Below are 20,307 nucleotides of genomic sequence, written 5' to 3' on the forward strand. Positions count from 1 at the left end.
AAACTGCTGGAAGACACTGAAATGAATATATGAGAGAACATAGATATAAGTAACAGCAACATAGGTTCCCGCCACAAAGAAACAATCTTCTCAAAGCACTCCATTTTCCTTCTAAAGAAGGCCAACAAGTCTCAGGGACAGAAGGGCAGCAGTGATGTCATACGTCTGCACTGTGGTCAGGGTCTCAATACAGTTTCACGAAATTTTAACAAATTAGCTAGAAACGCATAGTCTAGATCAAACTAGTGTGCTGGTTGTGCAGGTCCTTGGAAAACCATTTACAAGCAGGTATCAGTGGGTCACTGTCAAAACAAAAGGACAGACTGAAAGCGGCTTCACAAGACTAACTCCTTGATGTGGCAACTAATCAGTATTTCATTAGTGACATGGCTAACGTTATACCTAGTGTATTTACTAGACAACAGTGAAAGGAGAGGTGCTTCCAGTTTACTGGAGAAGAGGAAGAGGAAGAGGAAGAGAGAGAGAAAAAGAGAAAGAGGAAGAGGAAGAGAAACAGAAGAGGAAGAGAAGAGAAGAGAAAGAGAAAGTGAAAGTGAAGAGGAAGAAAAAGAGAAAGAAAGAGAAAGAGAAAAAGAAAGAGAAAGAAAAAGAAAGAGAGAAAGAGAAAGAGAGAAAGAGAAAGAAAGAGAAAGAGAAAGCAGTTATTTTGATATGTTGCTGTATTGTTTCTGATGAAAAGTTATTCAGTAGAAACGAGCAAGGTGCTGCTCTTAAACACAGATAATTGCACAAATACAGGAAAGAGGTAACAAGGATTCAGGAAGGTTTTTTGCATAAATAGGGGTTGTAATGGTACACAAGAGGAACAGGAGTCACTAATGTCATCCTGCTGTGCAAAAAGTAAATACCATGCCAGGATTTATAAATAGCAGTCTGGTTTGAGGTGTGCAAAGTGATTCTTTTGTTCCCTTGAGTATTTTCAAGGCCTCAACTAAAATATTTTGTCGTTTTGAGGCACGGTGCTTCACGAAAGATAGGCAGGGGGTCTGCAGGAGAGTAACAAGATTTAGAGGTCTGGAGAATGTGGCATATGAGAAAATTAATCAAGACTAATAAACCTAAATAAGAGAAGATGAAGTGATCAAAGTAGTGTTTCTTAGCTCTGCAGAGAGGCAGAAGTAGTCTGTTGTTTTCTTGCTTTTAGACTGCAAGAGAAGTACTTGGATTAAGTTGCAGCAAGGAAGATACAGATCAGATATTAAGAACATTTTAATAATAAAGATAATAAAGCAGCAGCCTACATTGCCTAAGGAGATTGTGAAATTCCCCCAACTGGAAATTTTTAAGAACAGATTAAGCAAATCTCAGGAATGAGATTGGCATTGTTAATCACTCCTTGGGGCACTTAGATGGTCTAGATGACCTCCTGAGACCTTTTCTAGTCTATGATTTATTGAGAAACTTTTATGCATTAAATTATTAGGTTTCACATTTGTTGAAACAGGAACCATATCTTTTGTATTTGTCTAGCACACAGCAAAGCAATCCAAGGCTAGAGATTGTAGTCTATAGAAACTGTATAGTAGTAATGGTATCTAATCATCATGTTGGAACATAACTGTAAAACTGTGAGTCACTGTGCTATCAGCCATGCATTGGGTTAACCTTGGCTGGCTGCCAGGTGCCCACCAAAGCCACTGTATCACGCCCCCTCCTCAGCTGGACAGGGGAGAGAAATATGACAAAAGGCTCATAGATCAAGATAAGGACAGGGACATCACTCAGCAGTTACCGTCACAGGGAAAAACAACTCAGCTTGTGGAAGTTAATTTAGGCTCAACTTCACTCCCAATTTTTCTGTGTCCTCCCCCTGAGCAGTGCAGGGGGACGGGGAATGGGGGTTGTAGCCACTTCATCATGCATTGTCTCTGATGCTTCCTCCTCCTCACACTCTTCCCCTGCTCCAGCATGGGGTCCCTCCCACAGGAGACAGTTCTCCACGAACTTCTCTAACCGGGGTCCTTCCCACAGGCTGTAGTTCTTCACGAACTGCTCCAGTGTGGGTCCCTTCCATGGGGTCATGGCCTCCTTCAGGCATGTCCACCTGCTCCGGCGTGGGGTCCTCCATGGGCTGCAAGTGGATATCTGCTCCCCCGTGGACCTCCCTGGACTGCAGGGGGACAGCCTGCCTCACCATGGTCTTCCCCACGGGCTGCAGGGGAATCTCTGCTCCGACGCCTGGAGCACCTCCTCCCCCTCCTTCTGCACTGACCGTGGGGTCTGCGGGGTTGTTTCTCTCACATGTTCTCACTCCTCTCTCTGGCTGCAACTGTGCAGGTTTTTTTTTCCCCTTCCAAATACGTTCTCCCAGAGGCACTACCACCGTCGCTGATGGGCTCGGCCTTGGCCAGCAGCGGGTCCGTCTTGGAGCCGGCTGGCATTGGCTCCATGAGACATAGGGGAATCTTCTAGCAGCTTCTCACAGAAGCCACCCCTGTAACTACCGGGTGGTAACCCTGTAGTAACCCCCGGCTACCAAAACCTGGCCACACAAACCCAATACAACCATGTTTCAGAATTACCTGGCATCATTCAAATTATCTTGGCTAATTTGAACTTTATTGGAAACTGTGGCAGTGACTGATATAGGTAAAAATCATGTTTTGATATGATCTGTAACAGAAATCAGCCATGATAAACTCTAATTTACTATTTTAATATGTTTTTTTCAATATAGTCATAAACACAATTTGTCAAGAATGATTGTTATCCGTATCATGTTTGCGGGGCCTTTAGAATTTGTTTTCTCCCAGAGCACTAAGCAAGAGGTACTCAGATCAGATGGTTAATAATACCGTGTGCCATTGAACTCAGGGAGGTCTTGCATTTCTTACTGTTTTTCTCTATTCATCAATTGCCATACAATCATAAAAAGCAGATTAATACAGCCATACTGTTCAGCCCCTTGATAAAGGGCAATAATCCCTAAACGAATGATGTCCAATCTGTTGTGAAATGTCTTCATTAAAATTTTTTTTTTTTCACTCTTTTAGACTCTGTTTAACTAGTAAGAATGTATTTGTATTAACAGTATAGCATTTACATGCCACTGCCTGGTGTTTATTACAGCTGTAGTCTAGAAGAGATGATATGCTGTGACAAGGCTAACAAATGCTTTATCCTGAAAAACTACAAATCAAACACTTTACAAACCAAAGCAGGTTAGAGAAGACGCTTCAGGCAGCAGATGGAAGTGGGAAGCTATTTACAGCACACAGTGAAGTTACACAACAGTTTTTGGAAGAAAATGTGGAAAAGAGTCTTTCATGAACTAAAACTGTAAGGGAAATTGTCTATATTACACAATGCTAAAAAGCAGAATATATTTGCCCCAGGAGGGTTACATTAATGCAGTGATACTAACTTCAATGCTCAGGCTAATTGGCTCAGAACTAGCTTGAATATCTGTGGATGGCACTGACAGGTAGACAGACCCTTAATTTTCTGTTTCAGACACAAGAAACCTGAATATGATTTCACAACAACAGTATAAATCAGGGGTGAACTTGCTGAGGTAAAAAGGTGCTTTGTGGTTTAAAGCAGGGTGAGTTTTATAAGACTCAGGTCTTTAGAAAGACACACTCCTTGAAGCAGTGCATCACCTGACTCTATAACAAGTGTGAAGAGATAGTGCAGCTATCGAATAGTGTGGTTTAGTATCCATTTTTGCAAACAAAATCTGAGCTCAGTTACAGAAGATTTTAATTTAAAAATTGCATAGTAACTTCTTTAAATTATTTTATAATTCTTTTAAGATTAATTTAAACTGTTTTCTTTCTAAAACAAACTTGCATGTTTCTTTGTCTCTTCCACAGTATTATCTAGATTCTTTCAGTATAACTTCTTTCAGTCCCCCTTTCCAACCTCCTGATGCATAATGGAACATATAAATTCATGACATATGTGAATAAGTATTGGTGTAAAATGTTAGGAAGTTTTATTTGCTGAGGCACAAATGTTCTATGAGAATATTAAAAAAAGGTCCTTTTTTTTTTTTAAATTTGGAAGGGAGATGTTTCTCATTATAATTTTTAAACAGAAATTCTAGTTAAAATAGTTGAGAGGCTAAGGCATCCATTCTTACAGGTTTCTACAGAATCCACTCCAGGTTCTTGCTTTCTTTCAACTTGAGCAGAGCCTTTAACTGTAGTAATGTATGCCCCAGTTGATTTATCCTACCCACTAGGATAAAAGTACTGTGACACCTTTTTTTTTCCAGTTCAAAAGGAGTCAGAATAGCTACTACAGAATTATTTCACCTCATGTCACCAAGTAGTTAACTAGTTTTAATATCTAATATTTATGAAAAATGAAATAGTTTAATTTCTTTTGTCAGTAGTTCCACTCTTCATAAATAATACAGTATTAACTGTAGCACAGATCCTGGCTGTCTGACATTGTAGATGAATGTTTTTGCTGCCGGATTATGTTTTGCGCTTTGCTCTCTGATTCAATTAATATTTAATAACTATACAAAGGGGAACAGTTCAGGCAGGCTGAGTTGAGACACAGCAGTTGAGACTTGTCCATAACTCAGTAATAATGGCATTGGTTTGGGTTTGAGAGATTATGTGAGGGTCCCTGGACTTTTTAAGGGCCAGTCCTGATCTAATCGTGCATACTCCTGATGCAGGCCGTGAGGGGGTCCTGTAAAGAGAGGTAAAGAACAGACACACACTAAATTAGCTGTGTCTGACTTAATTTCTGCAGGTATATCCTGTGACAGGCAGGGAGTGGTGTAAGGAGGAAAATTTAACTAATTTAGTGAGGGAACGTTGGTTTGCTGGTGTATTGTAGAAGACGAACTGTGATGGGCTCTGTAAATCTGAAGAAGGGCTATATCCTTGTGTAAGGTTGCTAGAAATGAGGTAAGCTAGTGATGGGGCCTGGAGATGCGTTAAAATCATGGAGTATTACAGAATAGGACAAGCACTGTTGTGAACGTTTGGGAGGAACAGAGAAGAAAATAGGAAAAGGTGTTTTTTAAAATTGCATTCAAGTGGGATTTAGGAATTGCTACAAAAGAAAGCAGTCCAGAAAGCCTGGGACATAGAAATGGACATGGCTGGGAGATTTTATGCCTGATAGAAACAGGGCAGTCTAAGTCTTGGAGTATGGAAGCTTAGAGGCGCCCCAGGAGAGGTTTCTGGAAGTCCTTATTCTGGGAAAAGATTGCTAATGCATAGCAAGAAGTGTTTTCATTTTTCTTATTGTTGTGGAAGGAAGGGATAGTACAAAAGGATTGTGTCAGGGCAATACAGCATTGTTGAAGGCAATTCTTTGAGGGAGAAATGTGCCTGGATTGTGCCCAAAGAAACAGGGACAAGGCATTCCAGGGCACCTCACATTCAAGTCTTCATATAGGTAAAGAAAGGCATCGTAGGAACAAGATGGAATTACTAATAAAAAGACAGAGACAACTGTTGTACCAAAGCCAGGAGCTCTGTAGTTGAGGCACTCACTGTAGCAAGGAAGACTTGCATTCAAGTTCGTAATCTGAATCAAGGAACAGAAAGTCTTGAGCCTGTATTTCTATAATCTACTATCGTGCTACTTGAATATTTGGGAAAATATGTTTTCTTTAATGGGACAAACTTGTAATCATCTTTGTTTTCCTTGTCCTTCAAAGCTGAATCTATGAAAGAGCAATGAAAGCCCTGTTTCAAGCTGCAGCCCTGCCAAAGAATCTCACTTCTCTACATCTGTTAACATCTGTTAATCCTGTGTCAGAACTCAGGTTTGAGTTCCATTCCCCAGTATCCCAAAATCCAAGCCTGAATGCTCCAGCCCCAAAGTCTTGAAACATGGTCCTTTGCAGTATACAAACTGGCAGGTTGATGTGCAACAAAATACACCATTCCTGAGCAGATCCTGGAAACAAAGGAGTGGTGAACACCCGATTGCTGTTGCCTGCTCCAGTAAAAATTTATTAGCAAGTTCAGACCAGAACTCAGGAATGCTCCAGAAGGAGGAGAAAAGCAGCTTTTCTCTTCCTTTTCCTGTTCCTGCAGTATAGGGTCAGCTGAGCAGGAGCCCCCTGAACTGAGTTACCAGCTAATGCCAGAAACTAGGAATAGTGCAGGAAACAATAATTCTGGAGTGTAGGCACTGATCTCAAGTGGAACAGTTGTCTGTCCCCTTTCAGCTGAAAAGTATTGTTTCTTGTGAATGCAAGAGATAGAGTTGAGTTGATTCAACGTCAATGCCTAGTATTGGAAATTTGATACAGTGTGATCACGAGCATAATGACTTTAGGATAAGTGACTTTAAGGCACCCACCACTTACTTTGTTGGGGTTTGGTCTGACATTTGTTGTGAAGTAGGGAAGAATATTAACCTTGAATAGGTGTCAACTAAAGAGTATTTCCTTTATACATTACTTGTAATAGCAAAGCTAAAGAAATTCCAGCCTTAAGCTTTTATTGCCTACCCCTGGTCCTCCAATTCACTATCACTCTGTCGTGACAATACAGCTGTTTGTTTAGCAATAGTATGAACTGAATCACTGAGATGACTCAGGCTTTAAGAAAAAATGTAGGTTATTTTTTACTACAAACCCTTTCCATGATTGCTTCACAGACCCATAAGCAGCTATATCAACCCAACTGAATAAGCAGGAAACTGCAGTATGGGAAGGGCAGTAAGTTTATTTAGGAAAGATTCGCGAGATAGATAGCTGTACTGATGTACATCAGTGTGCTGTAGCATTACACCCCTAGCATTTGGAAGAGAGGTTAGTGTAACCTACACTCTTGTGAACGGTGTCTGAGCTGAGGACTGTAACCCTATTAGCTGGGGAACTGCTGCCTTTGTTCTGACCACTGGTAAGGGATGGTGCTTGACACAAACATGAATTTCAAGTTTCTTTATAGAAGAAATCACAATTTTATATGTACTGTGCATCCAAAGCCAGGTGGATACGGTCTGGAGTGTATGGACTAGATTCCTTGCATAGGAGATAATTTTCACTGGATCTGTAGGACTTTGTCCCCCCACACACCCCCATTACCATTTTTTCCACCAGACCTTAAAGCTTTTTTTTGCAGACTGTGGGAAGACTGGTAGCCACAGCTTAAGGACCAACATCATGTTCCATATTTTTTACCTCTCAGACTTTCCTCATGCTGTCCCATTGCATGGGGATCCTACTGCTACTTAATTGTAACAAACATACTTGAGAAAATTGCTGTTTGTGTATTTAGCTGATTTTAATCCTCTCAGGAAAATCTCTTCTTGGTTCCCACAAATAACAACTAGCTTTTCCCAGCTCACAGGGGGGATGGGGGGGGGGGGGTGTGGCTGTTTTCTGTGATTCTGGAGACAGGTAGCTGAGCCACAGGTCACCTGGGCTTGGAAGCTCTTCTTCAGTTGTGTGATGGACTCTTTTTACGACTCTTGCCTAGTAACTCTGAAAGTCCTGGTATGTCTTCACAGCTGTACTAGTATTTGTAGCATGAGCGGTCTTCATTCAAACAGACATGAGGGAAACTTGTTGCAGGTAATAAGCAATACTCATGAGTACCTGCAAAATGCCTTTACTGTATTTCCAGTCTTGTGTTTTGCTTTTCAGCTAACTGCTGTTAACAGACAGCTTACTAGGTTCAGTAGGTCAGTGACTATGTAGGGCCAGCTTTAATGGCTACAAAGAACAGCTGGACATATTTTAATAATACTTTGATAGCAGTCAGTAAAGAGCTAGTTTTTCATTGGCTTTTACATTGTCACCTCGATGTTAACTTTTAGCTACGTCCTCATTCTTGAATCACAGTTCCACAGGGATTATTCTTAGTGTTTGCCTGAAGCAAGGGTACTTTAAAAATTGGGTTTAAGTGTGATCGCATAAGAGGTTAAACCATCTCCACCTCCTCCCTTGTTTTTTGACTGATATTCATCTGATTTGTTCAAGGAGCTAAGATAACAAAGAAATAGCTCTACAAAAAGAAAAGTGATTTTAGTTCCTTGAACTGATTCGTTACAGGTTCAGGTGAGTGCTGGAAATGAGGCTACAGAGAAGGTAGGAATATCTGGAGTTTATTGGGCAAGACTGCTGAAGTTAGTTCAAGTGATAGAACTGTACCACATAAACTGGCTTAACTGCTCAGCATCACCAAAAAAGACTAGAAGAAAATCATCCCCTACTACAAAATGTGAGCTTTTTTTTTCATAGGTTGACATCTGTAATTTATAAGTAGGGTGGAGGCTGTTCTAACAATCTCTCTCTATATAGAGAAATTTCTTTTGAAGATAGTAGATGTCCATTAGCCATGGTGACTCTCTTTTCTATTTTACAGTTGGAGTAACTCTGCATGTTAAAATCCTATGCCCTATTTTGGTTTATGTATCATACCCTGCTTTAGGTGCTTTCCTCTGTTCTAATCCACATAAGGAAAAAGCTAGTATTATAGTAAGTTTTATGAGAATAACTTCAGACTGGTACAACTAGAATGATTGCCTCTCCCTTGTTCAAAATGTCCAGTTCTCTTTCCTAACTAATAATCTCAATCCTGTTGTGCTGCCAGAATGAAATAAACACCTCTATTGTTTAATCAGCCTTTTGAATGTTGAGGAGTCAGTCTCCAATGACTGATGACTAGCAGCTCATTAACTCCCATATAAACTACCTCATGGGAAAAATTAAAGAGATTAAATCAATGAATTAATGAGTTTGTTACTGTTTATTCATTTTTTATTTCAGCTACATAATTTTATTAGAGTTAGTTAAACTTCCTTGCTTTTATTTACTAATCCAGTTCACAGCCTGCTAGTGTAGGCACTAGTGAAGGTTAAGCTGAAGCAGGAAACCTATTTGTAAATCAATGCCATGCTAAAAACAGTTTAGTCAGGTTTGATATAGCAATGGTAGATTAAAAACTGCCTCCAGTCTCCATGGTTCTGCTGCTTTCCCTGTGGGGAACCTCCCACGTTTACCTTGGTGGGAGGCTAATTTTCTATCTGCCCTGAAACTCAGGTCCAGGTGCCCTTGTGTGCAGAATGGGTGGTTAATCAGGCAGTGCAATCCTGCTAAGCTATGGAGTAGCTTAGGAGTCCGCTCTTGGCTACTGTCCTAGCCCAAAGGCTGCGTGAGCATTTCCCAGTACTTGGGACGTGAACACAGTGCAGAGCAGCAACATGTGTCACTGCAGCCACTGGCCTGCCAAGCACAGTGTTCCACCTGGGGCAGATGCTGTGCATGCCCCTCTCCACCTTTTGTTTCCCCGTTGCCTTGGTCCCCAACTGTGCTGGAGAGATTCGCCTCAAGAAGTCGGTCATATTTTTCTTTAGAGAATTATTAATGCAACATTCTGGCGCGTTTTACAAAGCAGGTATCTTACCATGTAAAACATAAACTGAAATCAAATGACGTGACTTGCGCTGAAGCTGTCTTCTGTGTTGCCTTAAATACACCACTGAAGTTAAAAATACATAGGCAAGACTGTGTTCATTTTATAGCCAAGCAAAGACTCTGTTTCTTTGTGTAGCTAGTTGGAGAATTCCACCGGCAAGGCACATGATACAGTAACCCATGGCATAGCACCAAACAATGAAGATTACAGGTGCACAGAAAGTGCAGTTTGTTCAAAAGTCCAGTTAAAACTGAACACAGAGATCCCCTGGAGGCATACCAAAATAATACTGATTTACGGGTATGCTTTCTGCTAGAAAACTATTAACTAATGTAATCTTCAGGTGATCTCTAAAACTTAAAAATAGCCTGACCCTGTTACAACTGACCAGAAGTCAACAAGGATAAATTTAATCAGAAGAATGTATATTTGAACAACTACATTCTTTCTTAAAAAAGTATATCATGGTGACTCCTAAAGGCCAGCTCTGAGGGTTGATCTTGTTGTGCCAGTTCTTTAGAAAAACAAAATGAGAAATCACTGTATCCTGAAGATTTTTATTTGGTCTTACAATTTTCCACCAAATATTTCCACAAGAAAAGACTGCTTTTCTTCTGAATGTAGATATATTTCAGATTTTTTAACAGACAAAGGGTTTTTCACAAGCTTTTTAAAAGAGCCCAGTAGTAGTACAGTTTCGTCTTGTCCATGTCATTGAGCGTATTTCTTTGTTTCAGATATACATTGATGTTTCTGTATGAGAATTATATCCTCTAATCCTCTAAGCTCCCACAGAAAATGGACATGATCTAGCCGGCAGAAGGCATTAGGTGTAGATGAAGTTCTGTTGAGTTCAGTGTAAGAACACAGACAGGCCAAATTTTTTTTTTTTGGCAGAATCAGGCTTTGCTGGATCAGAATAGGTCACAGGATCTGACACAGAATAGCTGAAATGTAGATTACATCAGTTGGTTCTGAATTTGATTTCGTTAACCACAGCAAATACAAAATGGAAAAGAATCCTAAAGCTCTTCTTGAGCTATAGGGACCACTTTAAATCCCAAAGCAAGATTTCTTTGTAAGGGTTCTTGAAGGTCTGAGTTCCATTAATGATGTAATGTTCAGGAAAATATATTTTCTTTGAAAAAATCTTAATTTTCTCTTCAGAGTTCTGTTTAAAACAGTAAGGGCTTAAAAAATGGATTAAAATACACACTAAATCTCAAAAGGTAGTAGTGTTTCTTTAGAGCTGTTGCCAGAAGACCTCTGGAGAGAACAATACTGCATTTGCTTCTACTTGATTAATTCTTGATGATGAAAGAAATAATGAAATCACTCCTTAGTAAAGTGGTGGCCAACAATTGTCATGGAGGTAAATAAGGACGAGAAGCAGGTAATCATATACAGCAATGTGGGTCACACGGTAGCTTAGAGTCATTTGTACAGTGCGTAAAGCATAGTTAGGTGCAAAATGGTAGATAGCAAGCAGTAAGTAATGAAGGTAATTTTTACAGACTAGAGACTGTATCACTGATTCTGAGATCTGCTGAGGCTTCAGAGAGGACGAGCAACTCACGTACTGTTAGTTTGACGCTATAGGCTAACATGAGATCTCAACAAGCTTGCCTCCATAACAGGGTAATTTTGTTTACAATCTCTCTGTACACCATTACAAAATGCATTCTCATGTATTCAGTATGTTCCTGCATTTTATGAATGCTGAAGAAATAGAAGGGTGCAGAGATCTGCAGTATTTGTGGGGGAGCTGAAGTCGGTGTCTTCATGTGGGGAGAATCAGGGGCTCCATCTGGTTTTTCAGAAAGAATAGTTGACTTAATTTTTAGGTCATTGTATAAAGAGAAAAATTATTAAAAGCCTTTTCATCTGGGGGTTAAAGCCATAGGAACACATCAACAGAAGCTAAAACCAGAAAACTTAAAAGTTAATGATACCCCTTCAGTTCTGAGCGTGATTTTCCCCCCCAAGATAAGTTATCAGGGATAATGTCTAAATAAGGACTTTATGGTAGGCATCCATAGGGAGAAGCGGAATAAGCTGGAAAGTGACACAACGTATTTTTTGTGTCAATTGACAGGGGAAAAGCCACAACACTGCACTTCAGCCAGGAGATTTGGAGACAAAGAAGGTTTCTGAAATCAGTGGAGGCTGCTTGAGAACAGAGCCTGGTAAGATCACACTGTTACTTCTGCCCTTTTTATGGATGAAACATATTATCTCAAATTGTTTGGCTAAATGGATGAAATGTATTAGTCTCAGATGTGCAAATGGTACTAGAAGTTATGATTGTTCCTTTTGTCCTTGAACTCAGTGTCTGCAAATAACTTGGGAATGATTTAAGTAATAAGAAGTCAGGTATCTGGGGTGCTGGGATAGAGCCCTGCTGCGAGTATCCCATTGGAAAGTTAAGCCATGGGCAAACTACTGCTGATGTAAAATTCCTATTAGCCTAGGGTTATAGAATATTTCTGTATCATGTTATTACCAAAAACATATATAATCTTTGAGTTTGAGTTTTAAATGCAACATTACTCCAAGAAAAGTAATTCCCAGTGTTTAAAATTAAATAAGGTACCTGCCCCACAGTTTAAGTATTGGAATAAACAACCTACATGTTAGTAAATATCCACGAGGCTTTGTGTTTAAATGAAGAGAGACACAGAGTTGAAAGGAAAGACTTCAGAGAAAACACTTGTAAAAACACTTCAGACTATTAAGAAGCAGATTTAGGGTCAAGTCCACTTAAAAAGAATATTTGCAAGTCAGTTTTATTTAATATAATGAAAAACCCTGTGGCTTTGAACTAGATCTGTTATTTCACTATTTGTGTTTTTTTCTTTCATCTAGACATAGTGCTACATCTATATATGTAGGTAATTTACTTTCAAGTATTTTTCTCAGGTTTATGGAATGAGGTTGGACAAGCAAACCCTGAAAGGCCATCTGAAAACTTTACATTTCTTTAGAAACTAGTATCACTAGAAAAAAAAAAAAGTTCTTTTTTTACAGTAATTTGTTCTCAAAAGAGCTGTGTGTGTTTGCTTGGCATTTTCATTTTGATGTGAATATGTATAACTTTGTGGGTTTTGTAAGAATTTTATTGCTTGAATAGAAGAAACAAACCTGAGTTTATAACTTGAAACTGTATATGTGAGAAATAAGATATTTCAGTAAAAAGAAAAGCATTTGCTTTTAAAATTGCAGAACATTTTTGAAGCAGCTGAAATGATGAATTGACAAACATCTGGGCTAAAGCCAATCTGTGTAAGACAATACCAGAATAATAATTTTAAAGATCTGAGAACCACAAAACGGAGGGTGTTTTAGACACAGTGACAGAAAGCCAGGCTGCTAATAAAAAACATACTGCCTATGGATCTGAGAACAGTGGCCCAAATTGCTGACACACAGCAACACACAGAGTCTGGTTTCAATATTGTTCTTCATTTCATAAATTCATACAGATTTCAGTAGATGTTTAACTTTTCTCCAGCACTGATTTCTAGTTATATATCACTTGGTATTTTTGGTTTTTTCAAGGTTTCACACAAGATTTCTTTTTACAAATGATTTGTTGAGTTCCCAAGTCATCTGCTACTGTTGGGAAATAGGGAGTCTCCATCACGTAGCTGTGTGGAAGTGGTATAAGAAAGCAGAGCATGTAATTATAAAGTCCGTTCATTCTTGGATATTACAAAATGACTCAAGAATGTTGTGTATATAGAATCTATATTAAAGGGGAGGTTGGGAGAAAAAGATGCAGGCAGCTATGCACTGGTCAGAGTAATTTAGAAAATATGCAGAACTTTAGAACAGTTCTTTTAAGGTAAAGACAAATACAGAAATAAAGGGAGAGTAGAATGAAATGTTGAAGTAGTTTGAGCTAGACTAATCTGATACCTGTCTATGTAGAAGTGCAGTAAATCTCATCTAACTTCAGTAAAGCATATTTTATGTTAACACGTAGGAAACTATGGGATTGAAAATGGGATTTAGAAAAGGATTTGTAGGGCTGTACCTCAATAGATAATAACACTAGCAATGAAAGGAAAGCTCTTGTGTAGAAGAGGGTTAGCTTTGAAATTCCTCAGCCTAAGTGTTGGATCTGAATCTTCATTACTTGTTTTAATCACTTGGACATAAAACCTAGGAATGAAATTTCCCTGTTATGCAAAGTGCACTCTCAGTATCAAAGTGCTATACGGGAAGAACTAGGTGAACTTGAGAACTACAGTAACATAAACAGGATGAAATCCAGTAGTGCAAAATGCAAATCCAATGGAATGGAATACAAAGACTGGGAGTGGACTAGTAACAAAAATTACTGTTTCAGCCAGAAGCTCGTTAGTTGGAAACACAGGCAAATTACTTTGGCAAGTACAGTCCTAGGAGCTTTGGTCTGCCTTAGCTGAATTACTTCCAGCAGAATTAGAAGAGTGTTGATGATGTTATGCAAAGTTCTAGTGAACACATCAAAATAATTTGTGAAGTTCTACTCATTCATATTCAAGAAACATGAATGAAAATTGGAGCAGATGAAAAGAAAGGCTCTAGTCCTACTATTCTAGTAGCCTTTCTTATGAGATACCTCAAAAATAATCTGTTTACCCTAGCAAAAAGTCCGAGAAGGAATACAATCACAGAATCATAGAATGGTTTGGGTTGGAAGGAGCAGACCTTTAAAGATCACCAAGTTCCAACCCCCCCTACCACGGGCAGGGACATCAAAGCTCCACCCAACTGACTGCTGTCTGAGAGGGGATATTGCGTCTCTCTGTAACATGTTGTACAGTGGAGGAAGAATGCCAAGGGAAGGCTGTAACACTAAGGACAGAAAGGAAAAGAAAATGCAAGACTCTTTGAACTATCTGAGCCACAAGAACAAGTAGATGTAAAATAGAGAATAAACTTCAGTGGGAGATTCAAAGATTATTCTTTTCCGTTAAAGCAATTAAAGGCTGGATCACCTCCCAATGAGAAAAGTCAAGAGCCAAAGAAGTAGCTGCTTTTAAAATGTATCTTGCTTAGTTCATTAACAGGCTTATGCAATACGGTTATTCATAAGAGCAGGTGGCTTGGATGAATCGAGTGGTTTCTTCTAGCCTCTGCTCCCAGTTGTTGCCTCTGTGTGGGTGGATCTGTAGAGAATTCTGTGGATGACAGGTCGCTGATATATTACAGATCTACCTTAACTCAAAAACTATTTTTTGAAGACTGAACTATGACACTAGTGTCAGCTCTGGAATTGTCTGATTCAGCTACTATTTCAGTTGCCTGCAGCACATATTTTCATTGCAGGTCTAGGCAGTGGTCAGAGCTGGTTCATGTGTGCAGGGGTATTAGATATTCTCACTCTTGAGATTTTGACATATCAGTGAAGAATATGAAAGGCTTAATTATGCTTTTGTGAAGCTAAGGTGCTGCCTGTGGTGGGAAGGAAGTGCTTTATGGCAGCTGGGGAGGCCGTGATCCCCTCAAGCACTGCGATTACAGTGGTTGGGCAGCACTGGTAGGACAGGTCTGGCCTGTGTTCCCGCAGCTCTCCTGACTGTCTTTCCCAACCTGTACAAGTGAAGGGAGTTCCTTGGAAAAAACGGGAGGAAAGGGAAAAGACAAAGGGCTATAATCCCACCTTTCAGACACCTCTTCAGAGTCACTGTTGCCCATGTTAGTGGTAACTGTTACTGAGTTTATAAAGCCCTGTTTTGTTGACCTCATGCTTAGATTAGTACAGATCACCACATTGGTAAGTGGGGCAAATGCCTTGAACTTGCGCTTTTCTTTCTACGCACTATTGCTTCTCTTCCATGTGTATAACCCCTGCTAAAGGTTTTGAGAGCTTTGCTTAGGGAACATGCATGTTAAACTGCCAAACTAAATAGAGGACTATGAAGAAGTGCTATATGTGTTTCTGTAGCCCAGCTCTGTACAATAGAGATAAGCTTTCCACATTGTTCTCTTAGTTTCTTACCCCATTTTTTTATCAGGCATCCAGTAACATTCCTGACTGTCCCCAACACTGTGGAAATCTGCAATGTGCACTTGAGTGGTAGTAGTAATTACATAAACATTTCTGATGTTTATGCACTTCCCACAGACCTCTTGGACCCCTTGTGTGATAATTTTCTTCAATAAAGTGTCCTGGGGAGGTATCCGAAAGCAGTTGAGATCTTCCCTGGCTCTCAGGGAATGATGAGATTTAGAGAAAACAAGTGTGTAAATGGACTTTTTAGGGTGGGGCAATCCAAGAGATAATGCATTGCTGTAAAGAAGCAGTCTTATGGCTCACCAAAACCATTGCATTTAGAGGATGCAGATGCTGTCTCAATGCCCAAGAGGAAAAGCTGAAGCCATGGAAAGACTTAACTTACCTTTTCCTTGAAATCAAAGTCTCCTCCTGTACTTCAGCACACTGTTTCTGTTAAACCGATAACACTGGTTTTGTTCTTGTTTTGTTAACACTGTTTTGGTTTTGTTAACCCAGACTGCTATTTACCAGTTCTTATATATTTGCTTAGTTTTGATACATGCTCATTTTGGAGGAATGCCTTGATAATTACACTAGCTATTTGATATGCCAGTAGCTCAGTACTTGAATTTGTTGATTAAATCCTTCTCTATCAAAATCTCTTTAGTAATCACTACTGCACATCTTTGCAAATGCTGTGCCCAGGTTGTGTACTCCAGAAAGTAAATTAGGTACCAATTTCCCTAAGGAGATCATCATTCCACCGGGGCTAGGACCTGCTCCTTGTATTTGGTAACAAATATGCTGGTTCCAAACTCCCCAGGTCAGGGCTTATGTATGCCTCTCTCTGCTGCCTGACCTGCCAGTGCTGATGCTGGTGGTTAATGGTTATTGAGACAACTGCTTCATCATTTGGGATCTAAGCTGTTTAGAGGTGCTTAGGCACCTCCAGAGTTCATCAGCTCTGTCCAAACAGGTTGGGGGCCTTTAGGCATGTCGTGGTTTAACCCCAGCCAGCAGCTAAGCACCATGCAGCTGCTCACTCCCCCCCCCAGTGGGATGGGGGAGAGAATTAGAAGAGTAAAAGTGACAAAACTTGTGAGTTGAGATATAGATGGTTTAATAGCTAAAGCAAAAGCTGTCCTAGAAATCTGTACTAGCCTCCCTTGTACTAGATGTGCTTCATAATCTCAGCAGGTAAGCCTGTTGTATAGGGTACCCTACTTACCGCCTTCAATGTCCACATTTGATTTTGTTGTGTCAGCATGCTGTCAACAAGCTGATACATGTGAAACTGAAAAAGGACGAGATGCAGGCTGGCTGAATGCAAGGTCGGGCAGTTTCCATATTTCTGTGGCTCTGAGACAGTATCGCTCAGCAATGCAAAAATTGTTCCCTGTCCATTTCACAGAGAACACACCAGAACTGTAGAATGATGGCAACACTGAGGTCACACTAGCATCTGTGGATAGACCACATCATCCTTCAGTTGTTGGTCTATTAGTAATGGGATACTAATTTCAGGATGTGGAAGGCCTTTCTGGGCCTTATTTCATTAATTCAGAATTAGCTATTCTGCCTCTTCAGAGCTGTTCCTGGGTGTCCTTATGGATCCAGAAATGGGTAGGCATCATTTAGCCACAACGTACTCATTAAAGTTTTGGAGCTATCTTATAGGTGGCAAGCTCTGTTCCTGTAGCTGTTCCTGTAGCAAGCATGCTCAAGGCCATCCACTAAGTGTTCATTGCTTTGGTCACTGCTGTCCTGACATCACTGCTGCTTTCCACAGAAGCAACATGACCAGCTGGGCCAGAGGTTTTGTTCAGAAATACATAACTATAGCAGTTCTAAGTCCTGACAACACTGCCACATACTGTGGTAACTTACAAGCTACTCTAAACAATTCATGTTCAGCTTTATTATATACTTTGTGACACACTGTGATTCACGTATTTTAGGACTTCAGAGTCTCCCTGTAGGCTGTGATGTTAACTTGTTCCCATGCAGAGATTTACAGTCAAGAAATGAATGTTCTGACCTAGATTCTTACTGCTTATACTTAGCTCTGCTGTCATATGGTATGTTCCCCTATTCTGATGACAGCTTCTTATCAGATATGTACTGTGTGCACTATCAGGTGGTTTAAGGCCTGTTAGTATTGTCCATAAAATCAACTTAATACAAGCCTGGATAACATTATTGGAAGGCAGCTGAATACTTTGCAGTCCATGAAAGGACAGAAAAGAGCAACGGCCCTTTGTTTTTGTCTTCAGGCCCACATCTAAGCTGTTGCCAAGCCTGAGACCGACTTTGGTTACAAAGCCAGCAGTCTATGAGGAAAAGATCTTGCTTAAGTTTTGCAGCACCGTGACTGTTCTTGCCTTTTCTTTTACCTAGTCTTGAGACTCTAAGTCTGCTCCCTTCATCCCTTGCAAACTCTTCTTCTTTCATCTTCTTCCTCATCCCCATGTTTTCATAGCTACAGACAGCAAAGAGGTTGAGCCAGCCAGCCGGACCAGACTTTGCTGCCTTCACATCAGAAATGTTAGTGGACGTACTCGGTGTAAGTGTCAAGGTGTTGGCATCAGGGGGCTGCAGAGGTGGCCACTATGAGAAGAGGTCAGGGTCTGCCCTGTGCTGGGCACAGCTGGTTCCAGCTGGCTTCACAATGGACCCACGCTAGGACACAATTGAGCCCATCAGCGAAGCTGGTGGCACCTCTGTGAGAGCATATTTAAAGAAAGGGTAAAATGTTGCATGGCAATGTTAGGCGTGAGAAAAAAAGTGTGAGAAACAACAGTGTGAGCACCAGGGTGGGCGAAGAAAAGAGGAGCTGCGGCAGGCATTGGACCAGGTATTCCTTTGCAGCTTATGGAGGAAACCATGGTGGGGCTGATACCCACGCTGCAGCCAGTGGAGAACCCCACGCTGGAGCAGGTTGGTGTTTCCTGAAGGACTGCAGCCTGTGGAGAGGACCCACACTGGCGCAGTTCCTGAGGGACTGCAGCCGAAGGGAAGGACCCATGGGTGAGCAGGGGAGTAGTATAGGGGAAAAGCGTGAGGCAGACATGAACTAGTGTGTACTGACCATAATCCCCCACTCCCCAGTGCCCTCTGGACTGCTTTGGTGGTGGGGAGTAGAGGAGTCAGAAATGAAGGAGTGAAGTTGAGCCTAGGAGAAAGGAGTGTGGGGAAAAGGTGTTGTTTTAATTTTGTCTTTGCTTCTTCTCGCCATCCAAATCTATTTAATTGGCAATAAATTAAATTAATTTTCCCCAGGTTGAATCTGTTTTGCCTGAGATGGTGATTGGTAGGTGATATCCCTGTCTGTATCTCAGCCTACAAGTTTTTTTCATCTTATTTTTGCCTCCTGTCTTGTTGAAGAGGGGGTAAGAGTGGCTGCGTGGGCATCTGGCAGCTGACCAAGGTCAACCCACTATGGTAAAATAAAAAAGGCTTTCTCCTGGGTTTTATTTCAACCTTTTTATGATAAGCAAGAGGACTTGCTTGGATTTGACATTCATGCTTAAATAACCTTAATTTGTGTATGAGATCAGAAAATGTTCTGCCCAAGGTCCAGTCTCATCGGTCACACAGGACGTTTGGCTGTACCTGAATGACATTTTGCCTTCAATAGCTTGTGCCAGCAGGGTTTTTCCTCTTTTTTTTCTGTAAGTCTTTTTGCTGCCCAGACTTTTCCTGCTTACATGCTGTTCTGCTGTCAAGACCAGATGAGCAGCTTCCATAAAAGCCTCAGCAGAGACCCAAGAATGATATCTGTATTTCCCCTTTTCCAGTCTCTATGTTGTGTAACCCAGTTCTGCTGCCCTGTACCTTCTTCCTCTGCTATTTCTAGTATATACAATTGGTGCTGCCCTATCTTCTGTAGGACATTGCAGGCCTGCCTTTAATTCAGCTTATGATGCACTCATCCAAAGCCATGACTCCCTTTGCCGGGCAATATGATAATAGTGTTTGAGTGAAGAGATTACGCCTGCAGCCTGGAATGCCTTACAAGAAAAGATGGCATGATATGATAGGGTCTCTGGCCTCCATCTGAAATAATTCTCTGGAAAAAGCTTGGGGCAAGGCTGCCAGTCCTTGTTGATCTAATCACCCTCCTCCATTTGGCCAGAGCATTGCTGACAGCCTTGCATGTGTCTACTTGCTAGCACATGTGGTTTTCCATAGTAGCTCAAAGCACATTCAGCAAGCATTGCAATGGAGATTTCACTGTAAGAGCATGACTAGCTATGGCATTGAGCTTCTGTCCCGATTCAGGACTGTGCCCCATCCTTTGTGGCATCCTTAGGGACTCCTTCCAAAGCCATGATCTATTGCACTGTCTTGGGATCTTTGTCCTCTGAATTAGGTGATACTGAAACAGACTCACTGGAGCTCTGCTCCTTTTTGTGGCTGGCTAAATTTTGTCAGTCAGATCCTTCCAGAGGGAAGGGTATTTCTTTGTATGTGGGCCAACTAACAGGCTGGATGGAGGCCAATAAGCTCCATAGCATTGATACTCCTTGCAAGAAGAAGGAGGGGGCATGCCAGCTGGATGGATTTAGCTGCTAATTCTATCTCATTGTTTCTGAATTGTAAACCTAGATGAGTTGATGACTAGGGAAGATATTGTTGGAACAGTGGTGTACCATGGTAAAAGGATACCAACAGCTGTGTGAATAGAAGTTTTGCCACTACCCTCTGAGGAGATATCTGCAGCATATCTTGAAGGCCCTTTTTATTCTTCTCCATCACATTATGGTGATGAATTCACGCACAGTTACAGGCTCTGTAGTTCTTCCCAAAAGTGAGGACCTCTACCAAGAGTTCTTCCTCCCCACTCCTCTTCCAGTTGTCCCTGTCCTCAGAGTTTTGATAGTCATAGTTTCTTTACTTTTTTCTTACCCTCATGTCCAGTCCATTTTTTATGGCATATAGGCAGTGATGTCCATG

General features: G+C 40.8%; 1 protein-coding gene across 9 annotated transcripts in view; it reads left to right on the plus strand.

Annotated features, from left to right (window-relative positions):
- Positions 1 to 20,307, plus strand: part of PRLR (prolactin receptor) — a 164,656-nt gene that overhangs the window by 59,622 nt on the left and 84,727 nt on the right. For 8 of the 9 annotated variants that reach the window (XR_008233382.1, XM_052776183.1, XM_052776182.1 and 5 more), the window contains one exon: positions 11,461 to 11,551. The exons of the other annotated variant lie outside the window; for it this stretch is intronic. The gene's annotated coding sequence lies outside the window, so the exon portion shown is untranslated. The remainder of the gene's footprint in view (positions 1 to 11,460; positions 11,552 to 20,307) is intronic. 9 annotated transcript variants of the gene reach the window in all.

The sequence above is a fragment of the Harpia harpyja genome, chromosome Z (assembly GCF_026419915.1).
Source record: "Harpia harpyja isolate bHarHar1 chromosome Z, bHarHar1 primary haplotype, whole genome shotgun sequence".
Classification (NCBI taxonomy): Eukaryota; Metazoa; Chordata; class Aves; order Accipitriformes; family Accipitridae; genus Harpia; species Harpia harpyja.